This window comes from Rana temporaria, chromosome 12, assembly GCF_905171775.1.
Source record: "Rana temporaria chromosome 12, aRanTem1.1, whole genome shotgun sequence".
NCBI classification, from domain to species: Eukaryota; Metazoa; Chordata; class Amphibia; order Anura; family Ranidae; genus Rana; species Rana temporaria.
Window position 1 is genome coordinate 31,750,507 of NC_053500.1, and position 12,017 is coordinate 31,762,523.

The 12,017-nt window shown below is 46.4% G+C and overlaps 1 protein-coding gene across 1 annotated transcript in view; it reads right to left on the minus strand.

Annotated features, from left to right (window-relative positions):
• Positions 1–2,613, minus strand: part of GJC1 (gap junction protein gamma 1) — a 38,279-nt gene extending 35,666 nt beyond the window's left edge. Inside the window, exon 1 of the mRNA XM_040330259.1 lies at positions 2,529–2,613. The gene's annotated coding sequence lies outside the window, so the exon portion shown is untranslated. The remainder of the gene's footprint in view (positions 1–2,528) is intronic.
• Between the last annotated feature and the right edge of the window lie 9,404 nt (positions 2,614–12,017).

Below are 12,017 nucleotides of genomic sequence, written 5' to 3' on the forward strand. Positions count from 1 at the left end.
GGCGTTCCTATTTGATTGACAGGCTTCCGACGGTCGCATCCATCGCGTCACGAGTAGCCGAAAGAAGCCGAACGTTGGTGCGGCTCTATACGGCGCCTGCGCACCGACGTTCGGCTACTTTCGGAAAATCGTGACGCGATGGATGCGACCGTCGGAAGCCTGTCAATCAAATAGGAACACCCAGTCTCGCAGCCCATACCCGGAAGGGGCAGAGAAGATCGCTCTCTAAAACGGTAAGTACTGCTTTGATTGTAAAAAAAACACCAGATTCCCCTAGATAAAATGAGCCTGAGCCCTGGTTCACACTGGGTACGATTTGGAACGATTTGAGATGCGATTTAACATGTCAAATCGCATCTCAAATCGGCGGCAATTGTCGGCAATGGCACTGTCCTAATCAGTGCGAAGCTGCATCTGCGATTTCAAAAAGTAGTTCCTGTACTACTTTTTGCGATTTCGGGCCGCGATATACATTAAATTGCGGCCGAAATCGCGGCAAAATCGCGGCCGCGAAATCGCGGTAAAATCGCGCATTTTACCGCGATTTTGAATTCGCAGCAGTGTGAACCTAGGCTCAATCTAATGTTAAAAAAAAGGTTTTTGGGTGAACCTCCACTTTAAAACAAAGAATTTTAAGGTGAAAAAATAGGAATGTTTACAACCCCTTTAATGGGAAGACGGAATGTACCAAGTTGATCGATCAATGTGGGTACAACCAGCCTGATGGATTCTCTTGGGATTATCGCTAGAGGCTCTTATAGTCACTGCTAATAATCACAAAGGCCCGGCAGGAGGGATTCCCACATCAACCCTGTCTGTGCTAATGGGGTAAATCAACCAAATTCCTATCGTACAACCCGTGGTTGCAGGAAAGAAATGCTCTCCGTGAATGGCCGGCCTAAGATACAAGTCCGATTTTAAGCATCCCCTGCAACAGGGTGAGAATCTCCTAAAGGCAAATCACGTCTAAAGCGATGCAGACCAGTCTATACAGTGTCAGTACAGTATATATGAGCCCAGTCTATACAATGTCAGTACAGTATATATGAGCCCAGTATATATATATATATATATATATAAATAAAAGCCCAGTCTATACAGTGTCAGTACAGTATATATGAGCCCAGTCTATACAATATGGGGCAGATCCACATACCTTTCCGCCGGGCGCAGCGTAATCAAGTTACACTACGCCACCGCAACTTATCTTTTTTTTTTTAAATCCACAAAGAATCCGCGCTGTAAGTTACGGCGGCGTAGTGTATCTCTCGCGGCGTAAGGACGCTGAATTCAAATGGGGGCGTGTTTTATGTAAATATGTCGTGATCCGACGTCAACGACGTTTTTTTTTTTTAACTGCGCATGCGCCGTCCCTGGGGGGTAACCCAGTGCGCATGCTCGAAATTAAACCGGAACCAGCCAATGCTTGCGACGGTGACGTCATTCTACGCAAATCCCTATTCGCGAACGACTTACGCAAACGACGTAAAAAAATTCAAAAAATTGTACGCGGGAACGACGGCCATACTTAACATTGAGTACGCCTCATAATAGCAGCTTTAACTATACGCCGGAAAAAGCCGAACGCAAACGACGTAAAAAAAATGCGCCGGGCCGGACGTACGTTCGTGGATCGCCGTAACTAGCTAATTTGCATACTCGACGCGGATTTCGACGGGAACGCCACCTAGCGGCCGCCGGAAAGTTGCATCTTAGATCCGACGGCATACGAAGACGTACGCCTGTGGGATCTAGCCGAGATGCCGTCGTATCTTGGTTTGAGGATTCAAAACAAAGATACGACGCTGGAATTTTGAAATTACGCCGGCGTATCAATAGATACGCCGGTGTAGTTTCTTTGTGGATCTGTATATATATATATATATATATATATATATATATATATATATATATATATATATATATATATATATATATATATATATATATATATATATACCCAGTCTATACAATCTCAGAACAGTATATGAGTCCAGTCTATACTGTGTGTGTGTGTGTGTGTGTGTGTGTGTGTGTAAGTGTGTGTATATATATATATATATATATATATATATATATATATATATAACTGGGCTCATATATACTGTACTGAAATGGTATACACTGGACTCTATACTGTACTGACACTGTATAGACTGGGCTTATATATATATATTATGCCCAGTATATATGAGCCCAGGCTAATAAGTATATATATATATATATATATATATATATATATATATATATATATATATATATATATATATATATATATATATATGCCCAGTCTATACAGTGTCAGTATATATGAGCCCAGGCTAATAAGTATATATATATATATCTCCAGTCTATACAATGTCAGTACAGTATATATATGAGTCCAGTCTATACAGTTAGTGTCAGTCTATGTAGTAAAGGGTCTCGTATAATGTACCGACACTGGGTACATATGTCCGGTGAGTGGGGTGTCGGTAAGTACACGGTGAGTAGAGTGTCGGTAAGTACACGGTGTCCGGGGTACTCACTCAGGTCGGTTGCTCGGCGCTCCCATGTGGTGTGTGTGGTGTCCGCTCTCCTCTCTCATAGTAGAAGTCTCGGCGAGCCCCCCGGCCGTCCTCCCTCACGCTGTAACCCCGCCCACTCCCCCGCCTCTCATTCCCGCCCTTCTCGGCTTTTTTGTTTATAGCGGTTCTCTAGCGTTACCGCCTTTTTTTGCTCCGCACCAATCAGCGTGCAGCACCGAGGCGGCCCGTGTGATACCTGAGCAGTAGGTGGCGCTGTACACACCTGTGCGAAGTTCGGTAGACTCGGGTCCGTTACTGAGCACAGTGCGGACTTTCCAGTCACCTCACCGCTATGTCTCTATTATTCCTCACTGACACAGAGTCTCACACACTGTACAATCACATCACTCCCTCCCCCGAGGAGCTGACACTCTAAGGTCATAGATGATGCCTTTTCCTTTCAGGATAGAAGATCACTCCATTCCCCATGTACACAGTCAGTGTTGGGGAATCCCTCCCATTGCAATTGTGTTCTGCCAGCTGGAGGTTTCCCCTCAGAATATAATGATCACTGCTGGTGGACATAGGCGCTGGCAGCAATCTCCAAAAAAAAAACAAGGTAGGTTGTACTGAAGCCAATCGATGGATCCACCTCAGTACAACCAGCCTGTCCATACAATTGGCCAAACTTCAATCCGTATGACAGGGGTCTCCAAACTGGGGGCCGGAAGAGGTTCTTTGTATGCTTTAATCCGGCTCTACAGGCACTATTCCTCCCACTGACACCAACAATGGGGCACTATTCCTCCCACTGACACCAACAACGGGGCACTATTCCTCCCACTGACACCAACAATGGGGCACTATATCTCCCACTGACACCAACAATGGGGCACGATTCCTCCCCTGACACCAACAATGGGGCACTATTCCTCCCACTGACACCAACAATGGGGCACTATTCCTCCCACTGACACCAACAATGGGGCACTATATCTCCCACTGACACCAACAATGGGGCACTATTCCTCCCACTGACACCAACAATGGGGCACTATTCCTCCCCTGACACCAACAATGGGGCACTATTCCTCCCACTGACACCAACAATGGGGCACTATTCCTCCCACTGACACCAACAATGGGGCACTATTCCTCCCACTGACACCAACAATGGGGCACTATTCCTCCCACTGACACCAACAACGGGGCACTATTCCTCCCACTGACACCAACAATAGGACACTATATCTCCCACTGACACCAACAATAGGGCACTATTCCTCCCACTGACACCAACAATGGGGCACTATTCCTCCCACTGACACCAACAATGGGGCACTATTCCTCCCACTGACACCAACAATGGGACACTATTCCTCCCACTGACGCCAACAATGGGGCACTATATCTCCCACTGACACCAACAATGGGGTACTATTCCTCCCACTGACACCAGTAGTGGGGCACTATTCCTCACACTGACACCAACAATAGGACACTATATCTCCCACTGACACCAACAATGGGGCACTATTCCTTCCACTGACACCAACAATGGGGCACTATTCCTTCTACTGACACCAATGATGGGACACTATTCCTCCCACTGACACCAATAATGGGGCACTATTCCTCCCACTGACACCAATGATCGGATACTATTCCTCCCACTGACACCAATAATAGGACACTATTCCTCCCACTGACACCAAAGATGGCACTCTATTTCTCCCACTGACACCAATGATGGGGCACTATTCCTCCCACTGACATCAATGATGGGACTCTATTTCTCCCACTGACACAAACAATGGGGCACTATTCCTTCCACTGACACCAAAGAGGAAACAATATTACTGACATGAAAATGGGGCACTATTTCTCCCACTTACACCAGTAATGGGGCACCAATTCTCCCACTGACACCAATGATGGGGCACTATATCTCCCACTGATACTAATGATGGGGCACTATTACTGCAGCTAATACCAATGATGGGGCATTGTTAAGTCCCACTCACACAGGACATTGTTTTCCCCCACTGGCCACAGTCCGGCCCCCCTAAAGTTTAAAGGACAGTAAACTGACCCTTTGTTATAAAGTTTGGAGACCCCTGGTCTATGACCAGCTGATATCACATATTAGAGCCAGTTACCCTACCAGTGTGTATGGAGAGGAATCCCACACAAGGACAGGGATGGCATATAAACTCATGCAGTATCCTGACTAAGATCTGAACCAAGGACACAGAGGACACCGGTGCTGTAAGGCAGAAGTGCTAACCACTAAGCCACAAGGCCAAAGCGGTCCACTATAGAAGAAGCGAATGGGCAGAGCTGGGCATGAGCGGTCCATTATACAGTGAATGAGTGCCACCAGGCTCAAGCTGTAAATGGGTGGAGGATTGACCAAGCCGTCTGCCATAGAAGTAAATGGGTGGAGGATGGACCAAGCTGTCTTCCATAGAAGTAAATGAGTGGAGGATGGACCAAGCTGTCTGCCATAGAAGTAAATGGGTGGAGGATGGACCAAGCTGTCTGCCATAGAAGTAAATGGGTGGAGGATGGACCACGCTGTCTTCCATAGTAGTAAATGGGTGGAGGATGGACCAAGCTGTCTTCCATAGAAGTAAATGGGTGGAGGATGGACCAAGCTGTCTTCCATAGAAGTAAATGGGTGATGGATGGACCAAGCCGTCTTCCATAGAAGTAAATGGGTGGAGGATGGACCAAGCTGTCTTCCATAGGAGTAAATGGGTGGAGGATGGACCAAGCTGTCTTCCATAGAAGTGAATGGGTGAAGGATGGACCAAGCCGTCTGCCATAGAAGTAAATGGGTGATGGATGGACCAAGCTGTCTTCCATAGAAGTAAATGGGTGGAGGATGGACCAAGCTGTCTTCCATAGAAGTAAATGGGTGATGGATGGACCAAGCCGTCTTCCATAGAAGTAAATGGGTGGAGGATGGACCAAGCTGTCTTCCATAGAAGTAAATGGGTGGAGGATTGACCAAGCCGTCTGCCATAGAAGTAAATGGGTGGAGGATGGACCAAGCTGTCTGCCATAGAAGTAAATGGGTGGAGGATGGACCACGCTGTCTTCCATAGTAGTAAATGGGTGGAGGATGGACCAAGCTGTCTTCCATAGAAGTAAATGGGTGGAGGATGGACCAAGCTGTCTTCCATAGAAGTAAATGGGTGGAGGATGGACCAAGCTGTCTGCCATAGAAGTAAATGGGTGGAGGATGGACCAAGCTGTCTTCCATAGAAGTAAATGGGTGGAGGATGGACCAAGCTGTCTTCCATAGAAGTGAATGGGTGAAGGATGGACCAAGCCGTCTGCCATAGAAGTAAATGGGTGATGGATGGACCAAGCCGTCTTCCATAGAAGTAAATGGGTGGAGGATGGACCAAGCTGTCTTCCATAGAAGTAAATGGGTGATGGATGGACCAAGCCGTCTTCCATAGAAGTAAATGGGTGGAGGATGGACCAAGCTGTCTTCCATAGGAGTAAATGGGTGGAGGATGGACCAAGCTGTCTTCCATAGAAGTGAATGGGTGAAAGATGGACCAAGCCGTCTGCCATAGAAGTAAATGGGTGATGGATGGACCAAGCCGTCTTCCATAGAAGTAAATGGGTGGAGGATGGACCAAGCTGTCTTCCATAGAAGTAAATGGGTGATGGATGGACCAAGCCGTCTTCCATAGAAGTAAATGGGTGGAGGATGGACCAAGCTGTCTTCCATAGAAGTAAATGGGTGGAGGATTGACCAAGCCGTCTGCCATAGAAGTAAATGGGTGGAGGATGGACCAAGCCGTCTGCCATAGAAGTAAATGGGTGGAGGATGGACCAAGCTGTCTGCCATAGTAGTAAATGGGTGGAGGATGGACCAAGCTGTCTTCCATAGTAGTAAATGGGTGGAGGATGGACCAAGCTGTCTTCCATAGAAGTAAATGGGTGGAGGATGGACCAAGCTGTCTTCCATAGAAGTAAATGAGTGGAGGATGGACCAAGCTGTCTTCCATAAAAGTAAATGAGTGGAGGATGGACCAAGCTGTCTTCCATAGAAGTAAATGGGTGGAGGATGGACCAAGCTGTCTGCCAAAGAAGTAAATGAGTGGAGGATGGAACAAGCTGTCTTCCAGAGAAATAAATGGATGGAGGATGGACCAAGCTGTCTTCCATATAAGTAAATGGGTGGAGGATGGACCAAGCTGTCTTCCATAGAAGTAAATGGGTGGAGGATGGACCAAGCTGTCTTCCAGCAAAATAAATGGGTGGAGGATGGACCAAGCTGTCTTCCATAGAAGTAAATGGGTGGAGCATGGACCAAGCTGTCTTCCATAGAAGTAAATGGGTGGAGGATAGACCAAGCTGTCTTCCATAGAAGTAAATGGGTGGAGGATGGACCAAGCTGTCTGCCATAGAAGTAAATGAGTGGAGGATGGAACAAGCTGTCTTCCAGAGAAATAAATGGGAGGAGGATGGACCAAGCTGTCTTCCATAGAAGTAAATGGGTGGAGGATGGACCAAGCTGTCTTCCATAGAAGTAAATGGGTTGAGAATGGACCAAGCTGTTTTCCATAGAAGTAAACAGGTGGAGGATGGACCAAGCTGTCTTCCATATAAGTAAATGGGTGGAGGATGGACCAAGCTGTCTTCCATAGAAGTAAATGGGTGGAGGATGGACCAAGCTGTCTTCCATAGAAGTAAATGGGTTGAGGATGGACCAAGCTGTTTTCCATAGAAGTAAATGGGTGGAGGATGGACCAAGCTGTCTTCCATAGAAGTAAATGAGTGGAGGATGGACCAAGCTGTCTTCCATAGAAGTAAATGGGTGGAGGATGGACCAAGCTGTTTTCCATAGAAGTAAACCGGTGGAGGATGGACCAAGCTGTCTTCCATAGAAATAAATGGGTGGAGGATGGACCAAGCTGTCTTCCATAGAAGTAAATGGGTGGAGGATGGATCAAGCTGTCTTCCATAGAAGTAAATGGGTGGAGGATGGACCAAGCTGTCTGCCATAGAAGTAAATGGGTGGAGGATGAACCAAGCTGTCTGACATAGAAGTAAATGGGTGGAGGATGGACCAAGCTGTCTTCCATAGAAGTAAATGGGTGGAGGATGGACCAAGCTGTCTTCCATAGAAGTAAATGAGTGGAGGATGGACCAAGCTGTCTTCCATAGTAGTAAATGGGTGGAGGATGGACCAAGCTGTCTTCCATAGTAGTAAATGGGTGGAGGATGGACCAAGCTGTCTTCCATAGAAGTAAATCGGTGGAGGATGGACCAAGCTGTCTTCCATTGAAGTAAATGGGTGGAGGATGGACCAAGCTGTCTTCCATAGTAGTAAATGGGTGGAGGATGGACCAAGCTGTCTTCCATAGAAGTAAATGAGTGGAGGATGGAACAAGCTGTCTTCCAGAGAAATAAATGGGTGGAGGATGGACCAAGCTGTCTTCCATAGAAGTAAATGGGTGGAGGATGGACCAAGCTGTCTTCCTTGGAAGTAAATGGGTTGAGGATGGACCAAGCTGTCTTCCATAGTAGTAAATGGGTGGAGGATGGACCAAGCTGTCTTCCATATAAGTAATGGGTAGAGGATGGACCAAGCTGTCGTCCATAGAAATAAATGGGTGGAGGATGGACCAAGCTGTCTTCCATAGGAGTAAATGGGTGGAGGATGGACCAAGCTGTCTAGCCACTCCCTCCTTACAGAGCAGATTGGTCGCAGTGGGAGCCATTGGCTCACACTGCTGTCAATCAAATTCTGTGACAAGGTATTTGGGTCTTCCAGAAAAGCTGCATGCAATTAGGCTCCTGCTCAGCGGCCTGCACGCCAATTCTGACAGTGGAGGGCCTTCCACCTGGCCGCAGGTCACTTGCCATTGCCGAGCTACCTTTGGCATATCACGTGTGACCTCTCTGAGCCGCTGAAGGAGGCAAGCTAAGGGACCTCTCTTCTCTGAACATGTCCAAGAACCCAGCGAGTTGCTGTAAAAGGGTTAAAGGGCAATCACTACTCCTGCAATTGAGCATGGAGAATAAATGGGCACCTCAACCCCTTACAAAGACACTGCTGTGAATGAGCAAAGTGACCATGTCTCTTTAAAGGGAGGAATTGAAATGGAAGTACGGGGGTAGAGGGTTATGGTCCAAGACATGGACAGATGGGAGTGATGGGTGTTAATAATAGAACGTTGTTTAGTCGTCAATTGGTCTGTGTGTAATGTTCATGAAATAATGGCCTAATAGACAGGAAGCACTGCTTCTCCAAAGAGGATCGTAGCTGAGATTCCCACGGAGAGGAACTAACCTTTGAACCCAAGCCGTGTGTCTAGTCTAAAGCTGCAGTTGCAGAAATTATTTCCAGGATTGCTAAACTACCAGTAGTAGGAAGATGATGTTGATGGACAGTTTCTCTTCATACTGACTTTCAATTATCTGTATAAAATTACAAGCACACACATACATTTTAAAGCGCACCTGTCATAGAAGTACGGGGCTACCATTGCTGCCCTCAAATTGACTGGCTGTGCCGGCTTCCAAACCTATGCGAATTGGAGCAGATTCACATATCTCCATTGCGGCTGCAGATGCTGTGCGTCTTTGGCTTAGTTTCAGGGCCAAATTCAGGCAAAAATGTGGCCCTGATTGGCAGAAATGGGAATATACTTATAAGTCAGTTATAAAGAGGCTGCCAAAAGCAGGCAGGCAGTGCTGGATTCTCTTATTAGGAAGTATGTGCCACCCAATGGGCATAGATTTGTTATATTTATATAAATACTGTTTCTCAACCATTTTCTATGTACCTTGTGTTTTGTTTACATGCTGCCATCTAGTGACCTTTTGTGGTAATGCACAGTTTCTGTATTTCTTTTGTCTGATCAACACACACGCTTTCTGTGTATGCTCCACCCTTCTTCCCGAGTTTGTATTTCCTGTCTAATGGAGAACAGCTTAACAGGCCTCATGTAACATGGCCACATGTATTCTGCATAAGTAAGCTACAGACAGTGGCCCAGATTCACGTCCAGCGGCGTAACATATCCTATTTACATTACGCCGCCGCAACTTAGACGAGCAAGTGCTGTATTCTCAAAGCACTTGCTCCATAAATTGCGGCGGCCGGCGTAAGCCCGCCCAATTCAAATTTGAATCAGGGGGCGTGTTTTATGTAAATGCACTGTGACCCGACGTGATTGACGTTTTTCCCGAACGGCGCATGCGCATCCGTGGAATTTCCCAGTGTGCATTGCTCCAAAGTACGCCGCAAGGACGTCATTGGTTTCGACGTGAACGTAAATGACGTCCAGCCCCATTCACGGACGACTTACACAAACTTTTTCAAATTTCGACGCAGGAACGACGGCCATACTTAACATTGTTATGCCGCACTTATGCCACCATATAGCAGGGGCAACTATACGCCGGGAAAAGCCTAACGTAAACGGCGTAACTTTACTGCGTCGGCCGGGCGTACGTTCGGGAATTCGTGTATCTAGCTAATTTGCATACTCGACGCGGAAGCAGGGCACAGTGGGGACATCTCCAGAATCTGAGAGAGAGAAGCTGGGCTAGGTAGGAGAGAAAGATATGAGAAATCTATCGAGGGGGTTGGTTTTTGCATACCCCTGAACCCTGCACTCTGTACGTAGTGCACCCCTAAATCCTGCATTCTCTACATATCGCTTGCCTGGTACTGCACTCTGTGCGTAGGGCCCTCCTCAACCCTGCACTCTGTACGTAGCACACGCCTGAACTCTGATCTCTAAACCCTGCACTCTGTATGTGCGTAGCAAACTCCTGAACTCTCATCTATTCTCTGAACATAGCATAATTCTGAACCCTGCACTCTGTACTTGGCACACTCCTGAACTCTGATCTTTGAACATAGCATAATTCTGAACTCTGCACTCCTGGACTTTATTTACTAATTCGGTGACTCCTGAAGGCAATTGGTTCCACTAGATTTTAGTTAGGGGTATCAGAGTAAAGGGGGCTGAATACAAATACATGTCACACTTTTCAGATATTTGTAAAAAAAAAAACTTTTTATCATTTTCCTTCCACTTCACACTTTGTGTTGGTCTATCACATAAAATCCCAATAAAATACATTTATGTTTTTGGTTGTAACATGATAAAATATGTTTTTTTTTCCACTTGTCATTTTATTATGGTCAGCGTAACAGTGCTAGCCTTTGCACCTAGATAACAGAGGAAGTACAGTGGAATGCTCAAACTTCCATCATTGTCATATGCTTTATGTATGTTTTTGTTCTATTTTCCAGCTAGGCAGGGAGTCCATCAATCAGGGATGTGGCTGTCTTATCTCATCTGTCCCTGTCCCCCTCGATTTCCCCCCTTCCCCATAGACACACAGTGTCCCCCACACCCTCTGAGCACAGAGGAGGCTCATGGACGTCCGTTTATGAGCCTGTCCCCGTGTGTAAACACAGGACCATGAGAAAGAAACATGCGGTCTCATCCGATGGGAACTGCGTTTCCTCACAGCTGGAGGAAGACTGCACATTGTGTGTCACCTTTCTTGCCCTACTGCTCAAGCTATCACTAATCTCCTCATCAAATGACAGCATATTGTGGAATGGGTTAAATCTAGGAGATTTCCTGTTCAAGATAAGACAGCAAAAAAAATAACCCGACATGCTGTATTTAAAGAGAGACTTCAAAGCAGAACTCATTTATGTATTTTTAGATAGTGATAGTAGCACTCAGAGCCAATCAGTCTCTCTTGCTTTGGACAGTGCTGCCAGTCACGCCCATACACGTCTATAGCAGTGGCCACCCCCTCTATCACCAATAGATAGATTCATGCATTGCATGAATCTATCTATGGCTGCCGCTGCCACCCCCCATTTAGGCGACTGTCCCCTTTTCGGGCACCAGGTGCCTGAATTACAGCGGCGGGGGGTGATTTTGAAGTGCCTGATTAGAGCCATAGGCTCTAATAGGCATCAAAAAAAGGTAAACAGCGAGCGCCATATGACGTCCTCCCGTGATCCTTCAGACACAGCTGATCACAAATCGGGATAAAGGACCAATCACAGCTGCCCTCTATCACATGATCAGCTGTCAATCACTGCCCACCTGTGCTGCCAATCAATACCCATCAGTGTCACCTATCAGTGCTGCCTACCAGTGCCACCTATCAGTGCCCATTAGTGCCACCCATCAATGCTGCCTCGTCTGTGCCCATCAATGCAGCCTCATCAGTGCCCATCAATGCAGCCTATCAGCAGTGCGACTTCATCAGCGAAGGAGAAAAATTACTATTTGCAAAATTATATAACAAAATGTGAAAAAAAAATCTCAACATTTTCAGTCTTTTCGTTTGTCAGCAAAAAAAAAAAACAGTGGCGATTAAATACCACCAAAAGAAAGCTCTATTTGTGTGAAAAAAAATGCTAAAATTTCATGAGTACAGTGTTGCATGACCGCGCAATTGTTATTGTGACACTGCTGAAAGCTGAGAATTGGCCTGGGT